At 45.2% G+C, this 19,415-nt stretch overlaps 1 protein-coding gene across 2 annotated transcripts in view; it reads left to right on the plus strand.

The window, feature by feature from the left end:
* Window positions 1-19,415, plus strand: part of DLGAP4 (DLG associated protein 4) — a 266,682-nt gene that overhangs the window by 127,367 nt on the left and 119,900 nt on the right. Inside the window, exon 1 of one of the 2 annotated variants that reach the window (XM_081196088.1) lies at window positions 11,235-11,325. The exons of the other annotated variant lie outside the window; for it this stretch is intronic. The gene's annotated coding sequence lies outside the window, so the exon portion shown is untranslated. Of the gene's footprint in view, window positions 1-11,234; window positions 11,326-19,415 lie in introns of those variants that run through there. 2 annotated transcript variants of the gene reach the window in all.

Here is a 19,415-nt window from a genome sequence, read left to right on the forward strand (position 1 = left end):
AATTTAAGAAAATTATTAGGCACCTTGCCAAAAACCGCACAGGGGACTCCGGCGCGCGCCTCCCAAAGTGACCGGGAGCTCCTGAGAAGGGGTGGGCAGGTCGGTCAGTCAGAGGAAGACCCCCAGCGGCGGGACTTTAGAAAGGAATGGAGCCATGGGGCCGAGGAACGGTGTATTCGTCGCCGGCGAGGGACCGGGGTGAGGGGAGAATGGAGGGGACGGGAGTTCCCGCTGCCGGAGCGGGGCTTTTTTTCTGGGTTCGGCTAAGGTGACGTTGGTAGGAGGGGGTGGCCGCCTCCCGGCGCGAAGCCTGGGGAGGGCAGGCCGGTTCTTGCATGCAAAAGCACCACTGCCATCCTGCCGCCAGTATGGACCCCGGTATGCGCCCCCCCCCCAATATTTTTTATAAGTCGGCGCCCCTGCTTCCATCAGCTTTGGCTTGTGGCCCAGCTGCCCTATTAACTGCACTGGGATAGCCTAACCTCTGTTATCTGTGCTCTGGTACCCTGTATGTAAGATTATTGCAACACATTATACGTAGGGCTGCCTCTGAAGATGGTTTGGAAACTTCAGCTGGTGCAAGCATTCAATTGCCAGGTTGCTCACTGGAGCAAGACATTTGAGCATATTACACTAATCCTAGCCTGACTGCACTGGCTGCCAATTGGTGCTGGTTTTTACCCATAAAGCTTTAAATGGCTCAGGACCGCAGTACTTCAAGGACCACCTCTCCCCATATGAACCAACCCTGCAATCATCATCTGAAGCCCTTCTTCATGTGCCTCCTCCTCAAGAGGTCCGGAAGGGGACAACATGAGAACAGACCTTTTCTTCAGTGGCTCCTGTTTGGGGAATGCTCTTCCCAAGGAAGCTTACCTGGTGCCTTCACTACATAGCTTTAGCTGCCAGGCAAAAACGTGTCTCTTTAGCCAGGCCTTAACATTCTATGTTTGTGGGAAGGGGATTATTGATTTGTTTTTGTTTTATTATGTATTCTGTGTTCTCATTTTGGTTTTTTTATGTTTTGAAGCGCCCTGTGATCTTCAGATGAAGGACTGTCTACAAATTCAATTAATTAATTAATTAATTAATTAATAAACAGCAACCCCTTGGATCACAGTGCAGCTTCTTAGCCATTACGTTACAGCAGGTCATCAGATCAAATCATTCCAACCAGACATTTATCTTCCAATGCAGAATCAGCAGAGTTTCACACCTCTGGGTGGTAGGACTGTGTGTCAGATGGAAAAAAAAACTTGTCTCTATATAACAGCGTTTGTCAGCCAACTTTTTTGACAATCGTGCCACAGGTCAAGTCCAAAGTATTAGGTAGTGCAGCTGTAGTGTGCAGTGTAGCACATCTGAAGCCTTCTGTGCCTTTGTGTGGATTTTCTTCTTGCCTACTGAGCCAAGGAGCAGGCAGCAGCTGTGCCAGCGGCAGTCAGGAGCCCTGCATGACTCCTGCTCCAGTCCAGTAGTGCATAAATCCCTGTGGCTTGTGCTATTTATAGTACCCATGCCATGGGATATAAAGCAGCCTTCTCCAACCTGGTGCTCTTCAGATATTTTGGACTGCAACTCCCATCAACCCCAGAAGGCTGGGATAAATATTCCTCATTTCTATGGATGATGTGTGTCCAAGCAACTGTGTTACAACTGGGGAGTGGGGAATAGTATGTAAGCACGCAAGCTATTGGGTTGCTGGCTATATTTTTTTGTATAATACAACTGTGTGGCTCTAGCCAGACTCAGTGCTTTTGTTTAAAAACAACAAAGAGTCTTGTGGAAACTTAAAAGGCTAGCAAATTTAAAAACATAAGAAGGCCCCATTTAGTCCAGCATCCTGAATTCACGGTGGCCAACCGTATGCCCACGAGAAGCTCACAAACAGAACCTGAGCACAACAGCACTCTCCCACTTTTGATTCCCAGCAACTAAGACACTTGTTATGGTATAAGCCAGGGGTGTCAAACTCAAATTCATTGGGGGGCCGCATCAGCAGTTTGGTCACCCTCAAAGGGCCGGTTGTATCTGTCACATCACAGGATGGCATGCGCTCAATATAAAAACAAGTGGAGGTTTCCTGAATGCATGTAAAGTGGAGGTTTCCTGTGTAGAACGGCCGGCGCCGCTAGAGGGCAGACGTTCTCCGGCTTGTAGGCTGCCGCGCATGCGCTGAAGAGGCGGCTTTCTTGTGTCAAAAAAAGAAAGAAAGCGAGAATAAAAGGTGAAGGCGGCCGGCCGGCAGCGGCTACACGGGCCACATAATGAGGTCTGGCGGGCCGGATTCGGCCCGCGGGCCTTGTGTTTGACACCCGTGGTATAAGCCAAACTGGTCCATGGACCACCAATGGTCTATGAACTTCATTCAGGTAGTCTGCAGTATGCCTGTAAAAATACAATTTGGAATAATACAGAATCTAGCACAGCACTTTACAATTTCTATAGCATTAAGTGGTCCACCAAGACTCTCATAAATATTGAAGTGATCCATGGGCAAAAAGGTTTGGGAAGTGCTGGCATAAGCCATAATATTATTATGATGCAATCCACTTCATCAGGTGCATGATGAAGTGGACAGTGGCTCACAAATGCTAACACTATAATCATGGTGTTAGCTTTTTAGATGCCATAAGGCTAACCGGCTTTTCTCCCACAGTACTCCATCCTAAAAATCACAGCACTCTTGAGCTGGTGCTACTCAGACATGCCACAGTTTAATATTGGGATGTCTTGGTCAGGTAATACAGATGCTTTCTCCCTAATTTATTTCCTGCCATGGCCAGCTAGAGCGGTTCTAATTGTGAAATATTGAAGAAGAGCAGGTCGATTTGTTTGCAGTCTTACAGTCAAATGAGCCGTCTAAGAGGAGCGGAGACAAAAAGAAGTTGTGAGCACCCTTTTGAAAGGCCAGGATTTTCTAATAATGGGGTCACCCACATTGCACCCATGAGTGCGATGGCATCTTTGAGGTCTTCTCCTGATGCCCACAAAACCTCAGAGCACACACATACCCCATTCACTGCTCCCTTTGTCATGAGGCAGTAAGGATGTTTACTTTTTTGACCCTGTAAGGTACATAGAACTAAGAGAGGAAGTTGGAAGAGTGGCACTCTTTCCCATTTCCTTTTTCAACTCTGTGGGTTTTCCAAAGCTCAGGTTAATTCTGCTGGATCTGACTTTTACTCGGGCCTCTTAGAAAAGCAAAATGTATGCCTGTGTGCTTTCTCCCTTTCCGTCTCAGGGCAGGCGAGGTGACTGATCTGGGGAAGTGGGGAGAGGTGTAGCACCCGTGGCACTTGCTGAGAAATCCAAATGTGCCCATGGTGACCAATTAAAGTGTTTGTCAACTGCAAGTCTTTAGTCCAGGGCGGCTGCTGTTGTTGTTTGTGTGTTATTTCCTCTGGATTCCCTGAATTGAAATGTGCCTTCTGGGTCATTAAAGTTTCATGATACTTTCACCAGCTTACTTGTTTAATTTCCAAATGTTTGACACTTAAGAGAGTGTAGAGGAAGAATCAGCTTTCTTCACTAGAGTCATATTAAAGAGGGGGCACAAGCCAGCAAAGATAGGACTAGTTTGGAAGCTCTTCAGAAAAACTAATCATTTATTTTCATTCCATACATTGATGTTTGTGTGAATAATCTGAACATTCCTGGCATTCCCCTCTCCCTAATAATGAGTGGGTGCAGATTTATTAATTTATTGTATTCTTTATTTAAACCATTGATATCCCACCTTTCTGCAAAAGTTTCAAATGCAATGAGCAAACATTCACAATTTAACAATAAACATTAGATTAAAGCAGAGTGGCTTTAATCTTGCAGGATCTATTTTGGTTTTTCCCCTCCTGGAACCCAGATACCTAGGGCAAAACTTAGGCTTAGGAGCAAATGAGCACTTATAATTGTGAAACGAGGCATCTGAGTGTATCTCAGCTCAAGAATTTGATTTTTCAGTACCAGAACTGAGCTTACTGTCCTGTTACACAAACATCCATTCCTGCTTTTCTTCCAAGCTTTCCTTGCTTTCTTTCAGCAATCAGTTTTGGATGGATGTTGCAATTGTGAAACAATTGGAAGCCAGAAATCCTTCCAATTGTTTAACAATTGTGACTCATTCAGAGATCTATGAGTAGATCCTGATCTATCTTCTGCCTACTGTTGGATTGAATCAATAAAGGCTGTGTGTATGTAACACTAGTAAAAGCACTTATAAAGCTGAGAAATCACAAAAATTAACATCTCAGAATAATGCTTTCCTCTGGTATCTAAAAGCTATTAAAATAGGCAGTAGCTTAGTGTAAGTGAGAACAGTATTCTACAGCCAGGAGGCCATCACTAAAAATACCCTGCCTCCAGTCACTCTAGACCTTGTATCTGAAAGGAGCAGTACCCAGAATAAGATCTCTGCTGTAGCTCTTAAAGAGCCAGGAGGCTCATATGGGAGCAAGAAGTCATCCAGATACAGAGGCATACCTAGGGTCCCTGCACCCTTGGCAAGGAGCTGTATGGAGGGGGAGGGCTCACCAGAAAAAAAATCTGATAAGCAGGTGAGGTTGTCTGGACAGGAGGATCACACCTTGTGGGGCACCCACAGAGCTCTCTGCCTGGAAGCCACTTTGAATATCCCTTTCCATCCTGCTGATTCCTTCTGCAGGCAAAGCAGATAACTGGAGTGCTTAGCCCGGGGGGCTCCAGGTATTGTGGGAGGCCTCCTCCCTTGGCAGGGGCTGGTTTCATCAATGACAATGTTCAGATACCAAGGTGTAACAGAGCTTTAAATGTCAAGACAAGCAGCTTGTATCGTGCCTAGAAATAAACTGGAAGCTGGTAGAGATATTTCTCTACCAGCAATATGTGCTTCAATGTAATTTGGCCTGTTCTAGCCAGTGATTGGGGGACGCGGGTGGCGCTGTGGGTTAAACCACAGAGCCTAGGACTTGCTGATCAGAAGGTCGGCGAATCCCCTCAACGGGGTGAGCTCCTGTTGTTCAGTCCCTGCTCCTGCTAACCTAGCAGTTCGAAAGCACAACAAAGTGCAAGTAGATAAATAGGTACCGCTCCAGCGGGAAGGTACACAGCGTTTCCATGCGCTGCTCTGGTTCGCCAGAAGCAGCTTAGTCATGCTGGCCACATGACCCTGAAGCTGTCTGCGGACAAACGCTGGCTCCCTCGGCCAATAAAGGCAGATGAGCGCCGCAACCCCAGAGTCGGTCACGACTGGACCTAATGGTCAGGGGTCCCTTTACCTTTACCTTAACCATATTCTGAACTATCTGAAGCCAATGTAGTTCACACAGATTTTCGTTTACCAAGTGGTTAACATATCCCAATGTGCACAGCTACATGGTAAGTCAGTTATCCATAGTGCCCTGTCAAATGGTGAGGAGAATCTTGTCACACCTCCACCTTACCAGAAACCAAGCCCATACAGACAAGCATTTTGCCACACCTGATGTCTTGGGAAATCACACAACTTTGCAGTATGATACAGACAATGAATCTATCATGGGATGATAAAGTTCCCCCTGCAACTGTTTGGCAGCTTGTATGTGCTCATTCATCCAGAAAAGCAGCAAAATGTTAGGAGTCGACTCCCTGCTTAAGAGGGCGACACAAGTTACTGGCTTACCAAGTAGTTACACATGCACCATGCCAACTTCCCACTTAGGAAATGGTTTTCTGTAATGACCCCAAGTTTTCTTCCCTAATTTATACAGCATATGCTGTTAATCACATTTTATTGCATTCATTAATGGGTCTAAAGGCTACTAACAATTAATAAAGCTTCAAAAATATTTTTTTCCCCCAGCTAATCCAAAACATCAGCATCTAGAGTCTTCGGTAACAAATCATTCTGTAGTAGATAGGTAGCCGTGTTGGTCTGCCATAGTCAAAATAAAAAAAATTTCTTCCAGTAGCACCTTAAAGACCAACTAAGTTAGTTCTTGGTATGAGCTTTCGTGTGCATGCACACTTCTTCAGATATCTGATATCAGTATCTGAAGAAGTGTGCATGCACACGAAAGCTCATACCAAGAACTAACTTAGTTGGTCTTTAAGGTGCTACTGGAAGAAATTTTTTAAATCATTCTGTAATTGACACATCTGCCTTGTTTTTCTGTCAGTTGTTGAGGGCATTCCTTGCTCTAATGGAAGTATTTTGTGTCATTAGTTTCTGAACACTAAATGGACTCATCAAGCCAAGAAACACATTCTCCCCATCAAACTTCTGTTAGTGGATATTATCCAGGGGAAGGATCCAGCTACTTAAATACCCTCCTGGCTATACTTACTGCATCCTGTGCTTCAGGGCCTCACAATTTAGCTGTTCCAACTGCGGAACTGAAGGATTTGAAGCGAAGGGAGGGGACCTCCACAATATCAAAGTCCCAAGGAGAGAGGAGACTGAAATAGAGAAAAAAGGAGGGGAATCTTCAAGCAAAGCAAAGGCTTGGGTTATTCAGAGGCCACAAGCATCCTTGGCCCTCGGATTGTTCAGAGGAGAGCAGTGCACTTCCCTTCGTACCTTGGGCTGTGCTAAATGTTGCCACGCAGTCTCAGTGAGGTGACTTTTGCAAAGCAGCACCTTATGCTGCTACCTGCATATGAAGGTGTATATGAGTGGGCAGTTGTCAGTCATGTCAAAGGAAGGAAGGGAGTAAGGCAATGACTAGGAACTGGGAAGATGTTAGGTCCAATCCTGACTGAATGCATATAGGTGTATGCGTGAATGCTTTTTTGGTCCAAATCCCCTCCACATATGCATTCGGCATAAATTCAGAAAGATTCTGTACACCAGGCCCGGCCCACCCATGAGATGAGGCTAAGCAGTATGGTGGGGGCAGCACTTCCTGTCTCATCTCAAGCAGTGAAACAGGACATATTGCACATAAAGACTGCACACGCATAGGCTATGCGCACATGGTCTGTGGTCATTTTGCAAGTGCATAAGTTCTTCAGAGTTCTCACTGTGCATCAGGAGGTGGCTCAGCTTGTGACTGAAGCAGGTTCGCTGCTGTTCTCCCTGTATTAGTGCATTCAAGCCAACAGTGGGTGTAATGTCTGGGCAGTCCTCCAAACTCCTTTGATTCTCTTGGAATAGGGTGGGGGTTAGGTTTCAAACAGCCATTTAAATAACATTTGGAAGCAAACTAATAATACAGTGGTACCTCGGGTTATTAGGGACGCAGGTGGCGCTGTGGGTAAAAGCCTCAGCGCCTAGGGCTTGCCGATCGAAAGGTCGGCGGTTCGAATCCCTGCGACGGGGTGCGCTCCCGTCGTTCGGTCCCAGCGCCTGCCAACCTAGCAGTTCGAAAGCACCCCCGGGTGCAAGTAGATAAATAGGGACCGCTTACAAAGCGGGAAGGTAAACGGCGTTACCGTGTGCGGCTCTGGTTCGCCAGAGCAGCGATGTCACGCTGGCCACGTGACCCAGAAGTGTCTTCGGACAGCGCTGGCCCCCGGCCTCTTGAGTGAGATGGGCGCACAACCCTAGAGTCTGGTAAGACTGGCCCGTACGGGCAGGGGTACCTTTACCTCGGGTTAAGAACTTAATTCGTTCTAGAGGTCCATTCTTAACCTGAAACTGTTCTTAACCTGAGGTACCACTTTAGATAATGGGCCTCCCACTGCCACCGCCATGCGATTTCTGTTCTCATCCTGAAGCAAAGTTCTTAACCCGAGGTACTATTTCTGGGTTAGCGGAGTCTGTAACCTGAAACATCTGTAATCTGAAGCATCTGTAACCCGAGGTACCACTGTAATGATTTCTGGTAACAGGAAAAGGTATCTTTTCCTCAACAAATTTTGTCCTTAAATGAACTACTGTTGTTTATGGTCCACGAGCAGTAAGGAGGCCACCACCTTGCTGAGGCTATGGAGGCCTGGGTGTGGTCAGTGCCTGGGTGGGTGGCTGCCTGAGACTCATATGTATACTGCATTGGGTTCTGTGATAGAGTTAATTAATACTAGTTGCTGGAAACCACAGTTGCAGGAAAGTGCATAATAAAAGTGCTGTTGTGCTCAGGTTTTGCTTGCGGGCTTCTCATAGGCATCTGGCTGGCCACTGTAGGAACAGGATCCTAGACTCAGTAGGCTCTTCTTATGGTCTTATAGATAGAAGAAAGGTGGGGTATAAATGTTAGAAAATTAATGTACACTAACAATGTCTTCCTGGTACATTTCAGGCATTGTTATTGTAAAGGACATTGCACTAACCTGACCATCTGTGTGAAGAGGTCAGCTCTCTTAGATGGTATCAGTGTTATTCACTGGGCATTTACATGGCACTCATGAGACCTAGGGAGTCTAGAGATGCACAGAACTCTTTTTCATTCCGTTGGTGCAAATTCTTCCAGCCAAGGCTAATCTGACACCTGTAATATCATACTTACCATTGTTGTCTTCATCACATGCCAGCTGAATCCATGCAACTGGGTGAGCCTACGCAGAAATCTAACTTCCCAAGGAGTGGAGTTAAGGGAAACAATGCCATTTAGCAGTCAGCGTAACCCAGACACAATTGCTCGTATGCACTGCCTTGATGATTATTAATTAAAGTTAATTATAGCACAGCTATATTTGAGCTGCTGTAGCATGCATAGACAAAAGCAGAATTACAAACAATAGGCTTGTTCCTCCACTGTCTCAGTGGGGCATTTTAAATTAAGAAAGCTCCAAGGTGAGTAGAAGGATGGAGCCTCAGGCTCTCCCTCTTTAGAAGGTAGCTGAGTTCTGCCAACAGCATCCACATGGGATGCTGTTGCTGACAGGATGCTGGAGGGCATTGGCAACATCTTCTAACTGTGCTGGCAATTGATGCTGGTGGCCTTATTGATGGATGCCAGCAGTATCAGTGATGGATATGGGTGGCACAGGAGATAGATGCTAATGGCAGTATTGATGGATGTTGGTGACATGTGTTGCTGGCACTGATAAAAGATGCTGCAGTATTAGTGAGTACTGGTATTGAGGGAAGATGGGGAAAGAACAGTGATAGATGGCCATGGCTCTGCTAATGGAAGTGGGTAATGTTAATGATGAATGCCAGTGCTGTTGATAAACAATGTTGGTAGCCTTGGTGAGGGTCAATGGTTGTGTTGCTAATAGATGGTGAGTAACAGCATTACTGATGAGTGCCAGAACTGTGGCTGATGGATGCTGGTAGTATGAATGAAAGTACCCATGAATACTTAATGGCAACAGTGACAAATCTGAGGAGTAATGTTAAAGGATGCTGATAGCATTGGCCAAGGATACATTCTGACATGATTAGCAATGGATGTTGGGGTTCTGTTCTAAAAAGCTGGGAACTTTAGAAGGAGCAAGTGATGCTTTTGCAGACTGTGACTAGGAGCACTAGTGATCAGTGTCAAGGATTAATATTCTTCCATTCCTATAACAAAAGACCATTATCTTTGCACTACTTTTGCATCTGCAGTGAGTCACCTTTTGGCTAACTTCACACATTACAGTTTGCTACACAGAAGAAATGTCTACATAGGTTTTCAGTAATGGGTGAAGCCAGGCCCAAGTATATTTCACTACATAAAAACTACTGAACTGTTGGGGGAAATGTGCACTAGACTTCACAAATTGATAAGGTAACAGAGGACCACTTGACTGTGTGGGTTGGGGGGTTGGGGGGAGGGGAGAGCAAAAGGTGGGAAATAAATCTTCTAAAATAATAGAGTAAATAAATCATAAACTGGAGCCAAAGTGATGCCAAAAACAAAGAGAAAGCTATAACCAGTAGCAGAGCAAAGTGCAGAAAAAAACTGGAAAAAGAAGTAACATTATACATGAAAATCAATAGAACAACTTCTCAGGCACTTGCTGTTTTCTGTTTATTCCTTATGTAATCCAAGGGAGTCAACGGGGAAGGAAAACACTACAGACTGGACTCTCCTATTGCAGCCTCTGAGCATATGGATGTGTGCCAATACATTCAAGCCAAATCTTGATAAGACAGAGGTGTTATGTGTTCTGAATTCTTGGATCCAAGAGGTGGGGAGATGGCCTGCTCTGGGCAGGCTTGCTATGCCCTGGAAGAAGCAGGTTCATAGCTTAGGGGATACTTCTGGATCCAACATTGTCACTGGAGTCTCAGGTGACCTCAGTGACTCAGTGGCCCTTTTAGACAGAGATGACTTGGCTACTGTACTCCATGCTCTGGTGACTTCTTCTTTGGATCCACAAAATGGGGGTGTCAAGAAGTAGAATTCCAAATCCCCACCAATTGCCTTGACGGGTTGCCAATCCCTCCCCCAATGTATTAGAATTAAAGCTTTTGTTTCTGCATACTTCTTTGTCCAATAAAATCAACCCGCATGGTATTTATTTAATATATTACCTACACGACTTTTCAGGCAAACCTCACAAAGAGATTTACACAAAATTATTAAACCAATATAAGGAAGTAGCAAAAACAAGCTGCAAAGAAGGGGAACTTCTGGAAAGCCAGATCTCTCCTCTTCTCAGGGCAAGATGGCTCTGGAGTACGAGCTCAATGGCAGCAGCTTTGGGAGGGAGACAAGACATCTCAGCTGGAATATGAGGAGCTACATGGTGGGCATTCCACCAGGCTGTTCCACCTTCTCTCTCTTCCCCCCTGAGGGCAAGATGTAGGTTGGTCAGATAACAGATAAGAGAACATGGGCAGAAAGTTCTTCGTAAGCTGAAGTGCAGTGACTTAGCAGAAATAATACAGCTGATGTCAGCAGGACATTGTTTTCCCTTAAGGAATAATGTGCATACAACTAGACAGCAAATAAGTTTGCATATAAGCAAAAATTCAAAGCCCTGCAACTTGGAGTTCAGCACAATAATTAAGCCCTGCAACAAACTTTCGCCAAAGAATTCTGCAGTGTCCCTAAGAAGAAGAAAAGGGGGGGGGAGCTTCAATCCTTCTGTGACTTGTGCAAATTTGCTAAGAAACAAAGAAGTCAACAAGGTGCCCTCGAGATCTGGTGTACTACAGCCCCTACCCTATCATCCTTAACTATTGGGTAAATTAGTGAGGGCTGGTAGGAGTTTTAGTCTGCAACATCTGGAAAACACTTTGTTGGATAGCTCTGTAACTCAACTCAGGTTTTCCAGTTGGACCACAGTTTTCCATCAACACATAAAACTTCCTCCTCCCTCTCTCCCTCTCTCACCCCCCCCCCCCAATTATCAGGCTAAGAAGAGAATAAGATAATTTAAACCCTTTTTTCATCTTGAAATTCTAGATCTTCATGAGGACCAAGCCTGGAATTCAGAGGGACAGAAATGACTCAGCCCTGAGCTACAGGGAGGCATGAGAGATACAGCATGGCCCAGGTCTGCATTTTCAGCTGTTCTTTCTGCAACTGCACAGTTGTGAGCGAGGAGTGTAGCTCAGTGGTAGAGAACACAATTTGGATGCAGAAGGTTCCAAGTAGGGATGAGTTGATCGGTTAATGTTGGTTCTCTCTATTTCTTCTTCTTTAGTCTAAAGTCCAGTTCTCATTCCTGCAGCAATTTGTAATTGAAAAAATATCCTCATGAAAATTCATTAGCATTTTAGCACAAATTTATCCTAGTGTAGACCTTGTCGTATGCAATTTTTGCAAGAGATCTCCTCTAACATGACACATGTATGTTGTTCTTACAAATTTTACACACACACATTTTACCCTAATATTTACTGGGCAGGGGGGTTTCACCCATAACTTGGCTGCAAATTTGGGTGCAAATTTTGAAGGGCGCCTGCGTCTCGATTTGCGCATTCTTTTGAAAAGTCTGGATTTGGTAGGTTTGCCTTTAAATGCAAACTTTTGCCAAATTTCTACCCTATCCCTAGTTCCACATTATTGAATACCTGGCATTTCCAGATATGTGAACAACAAAAAAAACCCAAGTGATGCTTAAGATCTCTATCTGGGGCCCTGCAGTCCTTGTCAGCTGCTGGGCTAGCTGAACAAATATTCTGTGTGAAATTAGGACAAAGGTGAGGAGTAGGTGTTGTGCTAATGGTGCACATTTGTTCTCTGTTCTCATGGTACAAAGGAAAGCAGGCCAAGGAACAACTGAAGAAGATACCATGTTAAATTTGGACTAAAGCTGATCTTCAAAGGACCGGATGACAGCCTTCACTGTAGCCTGCAATCCATGTAAATTGCAAGGGGGGGGGAGTGAGAATGATAAAATAGTATGAAAATTACTATAGCAACATCTCGTCTATGACTGACCTAGTTTGGGACAAAGGAAGGGTCCCCTAATACCTAAATGCATTGTAGACTGAAATCTTTCATAGCTGTCCAGAGGCAATTTTTTGCTTTGTTTACAGTGATTTAGTTTGATTAGCTAGGGAGGGAAGAAAATGCTTTCCAGGTTTTGTCACCCGGAGCTTTATCCTCAGAGGGGCTTTCACAATAATGTGATGGGTTAATCTCAGTTGCAAGCAGAGCTATCACAGGTCTTTGGAAAAGCAACCTCCTGCCCTCTTTTATGCTAAGCTGATAGAGTTTCCACCGTTCTTGTGGATGGCTTATTCATTCTGGTCTAGCCTCGTGTGTGTGTGTGTGTGTGTGTGTGTGAGAGAGAGAGAGAGAGAGAGAGAGAGAGAGAGAGAGAGAGAGAGAGAGAGAGAATGGATTAGTTCAGTGCATTTTTTCAGCCAGAGTTTGCCTATGGGCTGTCATACACTATAGAGCAGAGATGGGGAATTCCAGCCCATGGAGCTAATTAGATCTGCCAAACCTCCCCACTTGGCTATTTGAGCCAACATATACCCAATGGGACACGGGTGGCGCTGTGGGTTAAACCACAGAGCCTAGGACTTGCCAATCAGAAGGTCGGTGGTTTGAATCCCCGTGACGGGGTGGGCTCCCGTTGCTCGGTCCCTGCTCCTGCCAACCTAGTAGTTCGAAAGCACGTCAAAGTGCAAGTAGATAAATAGATACCGCTCCAGCGGGAAGGTAAACGGCGTTTCCGTGCATTGCTATGGTTCACCAGAAGTGGCTTAGTCATGCTGGCCACATGACCCGGAAGCTGTACGCCGGCTCCCTCGGGCAATAAAGCGAGATGAGTGCCGCAATCCCCGAGTCGGTCACGACTGGACCTAACTGTCAGGAGTCCCTTTACCTTTACCTTTATACCCACCTGTCTATTCCCTAATGCCATATGACACCACAGGAGCAGAACAGATAAGTCACAGCTTCAGACAGCACTGAATTCGAGCAGCTGACCTGAAGGAAAGCATGACTCAGCACTTTTGTTATTTTAGATTGGGGTGCGAAGCTTGGGAGCTTGCTGGACTGCAACTCCCTCATCCCCAGCCAGCATGGCTAATGATCAGAGATAATGGGAGCTGAAGTCCAGCAACATCTGGAGGGCCACCACGTTCTCCACCTCTCCTTTAGATTAAAAGTTTCATTGTAGAAAATGGGGGGGGGGTTGGATAAAGCACCCTGCTGCATTGTAGCAGGTGTGCTCAGCCCATCAGAAAACCAGAAGGCACATCACATGACAATGACAGTAGAGCCAATCCCAATGAGAAAGCCAAATTGCTACAAAATCGTCACGTGACATTGCCAAGGACATCCTGACAGTGCAAAGGAAGAAAATCACACCAGCTGTCCTGAACAGTTTGCTGGTGTAAGAATGTCCTTTAGAACAATGCCACTGAGACAAGCACAGACACCAAGTGTTCTTAATCTTACAATCTGTTCTGTACTGCTCTTGTGTCAGGCTATGAAGAAAATGCTGAGAGACTTGAGCCCTCTCGCCTGATCCAATGGAAGGCCTCCATTAAAGAAAGGCCTTGGCCATATCCACAACATACATTTAAGGTGGTGCTGTGATACTGCTTTAAACAGTCATGGCTTCCCCTGAAGAATGCTGGGAGCTGTAATTTGAGAGCGTTGTTAGGAGATGCCTATTCCCCTCAGAGAGTGACAATTCCCAGAGATTTCTTTGAAGGGGGATTGATTGTTAAACCGCTCTGGGAATTACAGCTTTGGGAGAAGAACTACTAACAACTCTTGGCACTCTTAACAAACTACAGCTCCCAGGATTCTTTGGGGGAAAGCTGTGACTGTTTAAAGTGGTATGGTAGTGCTTTAGGTGTGTGAATGTGGCCCTTGCCTACTTGAGACTAACCACAGCATGCATTGCTTTTGTCAGGAGCCCTTTCTCCTTCTCTACGATAGCAATTGTATGCATAGGTCGTAGCTCCGCCTCCCTTCTCACTGCAAAGCCAAAAAGCTGTAAACCTTCCCTGGGTCCTCTAATTACTGAATGTGCTAGAAGTGGGACTGATTCTGTTCAGTTACTACCACTGCTGTTTTTCTAGAAAAAGAGGTGCCAGAACTCACCGTGAACACCTCCCTCATTCTCTTAGAATGGCAATGGCACCCACCTGAAAGGTACCAGAATTGAGTTCCAACGAGTTCTGGCTTTTTTAAAAAAAAAACCTGGTTACTTCCCATTTAAACAGGCTAGCCTTAATATTATGAAAAATGTCGATTTAGGCCCATCACACCAGACAAAAGCACCTCATTCCACTCAAATATTTACCTGTTCCCTCAGCCATTTCCATTGTTTATGAGCGCCTATGCAGATTTGTAAGTGAAATGTTAATATTTCATGCGGTTCTTTGTGAGCTCCCCACCCTGCCATCTTTGGGCTTAGTGTTTCCCTGTTTTTCACATTGTGTGTATGTGTTCTGATTTGACCTACTTTGCATGTGAGCGTTCTCTTTACTGAACAGATGACATCTCTTGGATAACTTTGGCAGCGGCGGGGTGGGAGAGGAGGGAGAGAATATATCTATTTAGGGACAATCAAATAGATTGTGCAGCTTCTGCGGATTCCGAAGGTTTTTTTGTTCCCACAGGATTTCGTTTTATTCCCGGAGACATTTGCATTAAAATAGGTTCTTCTCTCTTTCGGAAGGGTTCATCTGCTTCTGCAGCTTACTCAACACCTGAAGTCAAAAAGCCTCTGTCACATTTCAACCACTTACCCCCCCCCAACCCAGCAGCCAGCTGCACATACACAAAAGGGCTTGATGGCATCTGGCAGGTGATAAGCATCACAAGCAGATATACAGAAACAAATTAAAGAATTGGGAGGCTCTTTCCTCCTCCTTCCCCACTTCACCTGAGAAAACTTTGCGGAGAAATTGAATTCAAAAGCATTTGTTATGCGTCAGTTACTACAGATGACCGGGATATGACCGAGCCGAAAGCTGCTTCACACTTTAAGCAGCAATCTTGTCTCCAGTTTAAGGTCATATCTGCATGTCCTACAGTAAATATGTAGAGTGTGAAGGGCAGTCACAGGATCCTAAGCCAGCCTCCTCTAACCTGGTGCCCTTCAGAAGTTCTGAACTACAATTCTCATGCACCCTAGCTGTGCAAGCTGGGATAGATGGGTGCTGTACTCAAAAACATGTGGAGAGCTCAGGTTGGCAAGACTGCCCTAATCACTTGGCAGCACATGCTGGTCTGTTGCAGCCCTTAGACCCTTGCCCACTTCATGCTTAGGGGCACATGTTGAGATTTCCGCATTGCAGGAGGTTGGACTAGATCAGGCATAGGCAAACTCGGCCCTCCAGATGTTTTGGGACTACATCATCTCTAGCTAACAGGACCAGTGGTCAGGGATGATGGGAACTGTAGTCTCAAAACATCTGGAGGGCTGAGTTTGCCTGTGCCTGGACCAGATGACCCGTGGGATCCCTTCTAACTCTGCAATGCTACAATTCTTTGAGCACACATTCTGTGTGCAGGAGCCAAACAGACTGGCAGCTGAATCTTAATTCAGCACTGGCAATAGGACAGCACCCAAGGCCAAAAGACTCTGTTGGGATGCAAGGCTGGCTGCACAGTACAAACACCTACAAGGAAAAGTTGTGGCTCAGGGGCCGAACATCTGCTTTGCATGCTGAAGTCCCAGTTTTAATCCCAGACATTGCCAGGTAGGGCTGGGGAAAGACTCCCTGAAATCCTAGAGAGCATCTGCCAAACACTGTAGACAATAGTAATGGGCCAATGGTCTGACTCAATATAAGGAAGCTTCATATATTCCTTTGTCCTCCAACGCTTTGCTGCTTCTCCGTGGTCCCAAGCATCTGTAGTCTGAATGGTTGCCTCACTTTGCCCAGTCAGTTCTGCAGTTGAGAATTTCACTAACACAAGAGGTAAAGGGGGGAGAAGAAAGCCAGACACAGTGTTGGGGGGAGGGTGAGAAAAAGGCATTGACTCCTTAGAAGCACCCGGCAAAGGCAAAACAAATCCTGCATTGTAGTTTATTTCTATGCTGCCTTCTGACCAAAAAGGCCTTCAAAGCAGCTCACAAAGGTTAACACACGAAGTCAACTTTCTTTCAAACAAAATACAACTTAGCCCAAATACAAATCAGCAGGATCTCAACAACAACATTAGCACCAAGAACCTAAACACAAAAACATCCTTTCCCATGCCTGAAAGCAGAAACTAGTCTGCCCATTCCCCAGCAAAATGGCAAAATAGAGCACAAAAAACTTCCCAAAGGGTTACTGTACCTGAGGCAGACACTCATGAGCAGCCACTTTCCAGACAGCAGCTCATTACAAGGGTCCCAGGCAAAGCAGAGCAGGTTCGTTCCAATGTTTTCAAGCACAGTCTCTCCCCAAAGGCTGATGGAGACGGAACCTGCCATGTGTAGGGCAGTGATGGCAAACAAATACACACAAAGCGTGTAACACGGTGTTGCAAACACAGAGAGAAACTCAGAAAATTAAAGGTGGTTAAGTTTTTGCACAATTAAGTGATGCTTAATTGGGGGGTTTTAAGGACCATATTCTTTTGTTCACCACTACATTGTGCCTGTAGGACACAGTTCTCCCATCTAGAAATATACTTCTATATCCCTCTGCACGAATATTCTTTCTGGTGCCACCACTGATTGCAAGGGAAGCTGCAGCTATTCTGTCATCCTCAATAAGGGACATAGACATGCCCTGCCATTTTTCTCGGGGGGGGGGGAGTAGCAAGTCTCAACAGGTGGGAAGGGTGGAGGGGGGGGTGCTGTTGGGCCATTGTAGCCAGAAAAGGAATGCAACAGGCTCCTTAATCCTTCTTGAGTTCTTCCTTCTTCCTTCTTCCTTCTTCCTTCTTCCTTCTTCCTCCAAATGTCGATCAACTCAGTACTGTCTGCTTTGACTGGCAGCAGCTCTCTGGGATTACATATAGGAGTTTGGAAGATGCCAGGGATTGAGCCTGGTATCTTCTGCATGCTGTACCCCCTGAGCTTTGCTATATATATATATATATATATATATATATATATATATATATATATATATATATATATATATATGGGGGGATTCTGGTGCCAGCTACAGGGGGCCTTCTGGAGCCCAGAACTCCTAGGATTTGCCCAACCATGCCAACAATGGGCCTATGCAAAACACCAAAGAACATAAGAAGGGCCTAGTGGATCAGGCCAGTAGTCCATCTAGTCCAGAATCCTGTTCTTACAGTAGCCAAACAGGTGCCCATGAAAAAATTGCAAGTAGGACCTGAGCACAAGAGCACATTTGAGCTACACTGCACCAAGCCTGAAACCACCCAGAAGGAGAAATGGAATGAGATCACAGAGCAGCAGTATCAACAGCGATCCCTGAAATGAGGAGAGGATAGAGAAACCCCAGAAGACTGATGTCTTCCTTTGCAATCAAGAGAAAATACCCCTGATGCTGAGAGGAGCTGCACAGGGAGATAATGAGAAAGCTGGAGGAAGACCTGTTGTACAATGAATTGTTATAAGTAGAGTTTTTTTTCTATTTTTATCCCTGTGATTAGATTCTGAACTCTTTGAATCATCATTAATGTAACACCCTAGAAGCAAGCTACAGCCTCAGCTGAATGCTGCATTAAGTGTTCCTGGCTAATTTGGGGAGTATTTGAAATCATGTGTGTAGGCAGACCTACGTCAGACATGCCACGGTTGTAATTCTTTTTTAACTTTTGAAATGAGAAGAATTGCCCGTTTTGTTATCAACGCATCCTTTGCTCCTTATCTGACAATTTATTAATATATTGCAATGTTGACTGATCTAGCTAATCTTAGCTGACTATTATGTATTTATAGATACAGATATATTTGTATCAAACCCGGCACAATCCAAAAACTTACATTAGGACTAAATCCCCATTGGCACTACATTTAAAGCAGCATCAAACCACTTTAAGCAGTTATGGCTCTAGCCCCCCCCCCCCCAAAAAAAAAGAATTCTGGAAAGTATAGTTTGTTAAGGGCATTGAGCGTTGATAGGAGATCCCTGTTCCCATCACAGAGCTGCAATTCTCAGAGGTCACTGGAAAGAGGGATTCACTTTTCAGCCACTCTGGGAATTGTAGCTCTGTGAGGGGAGTGGGGTTAACAATTCTCTTAACAATTCTCAGCATCCTAATAAACTACAATGCCCAGAATTCTTTGGAGGAAGCCATGCCTGTTTAAAATATCATCACAGTGCTTTAAATGTACAATGCAGATGGGACTGAGAGCTGGTCTACGCATGACTTGGAACAAGGTGGTAGGATTCTGGACTATGCTACTTCAGTCTGCAAGTGGGGGGTGGTGATATTTCTGAATGCTCCTCATGTGAAAGAACTCTCTGCACTAAAACCATGTCAGATAGAGAACTCTGCCAAACCTTTCTCCTGGTGTGCTAACTTACTGAATAGTCACAAGGTTGTTGTTTTTAATGGGGAAGATCATTCAGAGATATCACCTGCCCCCACTTGAGTCTGAACTAAATTCTGCCATCTTGTTCTGCCTTGTATACCAGCAGGTCTGTATAAATCCTATTAAAATCTGTTCTGTTGACATCTAACTTCCATTCTGTTCCATTCCATTCATCTGGACACAGCTGCTGTGGACTAGCTTTTTGTAGGATCGCTGGACAGTGTTTAGCTCTGAAGTTGTGGTTTTGGTGGGGTTTTTGTTTTTGTTTTTTGAAGTTACCAGGGCAGAAGCAAACTAGAATAGGCAGTTTGGTGCGCAAGTTTTAAGAATGTAACATTGCTTGCCACTTCTCACTAAAGCCACTTTCTGAACTTAACAGGGTTTATAGAGCTTTCTCATTCTGCAGTCAGAGGAGGTGGTGGGTGTTGCTCTCAGCTTGTTCCTGGTTCCTTCCAGGAAGCACAACAGAACCAGGCTGCATCTTGTAGTGGCTCTTCCATACTGTTACATTGCACATGCACACATTTGTCCAGGCCACCAGATGGAGATGTTGGAGTCTTAGAGATGATTAAAGATCGCTGTGCTCCTGGGATTTTTCTCTCTCAATATGCACAGGCAACTTTCATGGCTCCTTAGATATTTGCAGTTGCCTGGGTCTTTATTCTTCTTTTACATTAGGCAGCAATGGGCACAGAATAAAAGATTTGGGATGT

Source organism: Podarcis bocagei (genome assembly GCF_964188305.1).
Source record: "Podarcis bocagei genome assembly, chromosome: 5".
NCBI lineage: Eukaryota > Metazoa > Chordata > Lepidosauria > Squamata > Lacertidae > Podarcis > Podarcis bocagei.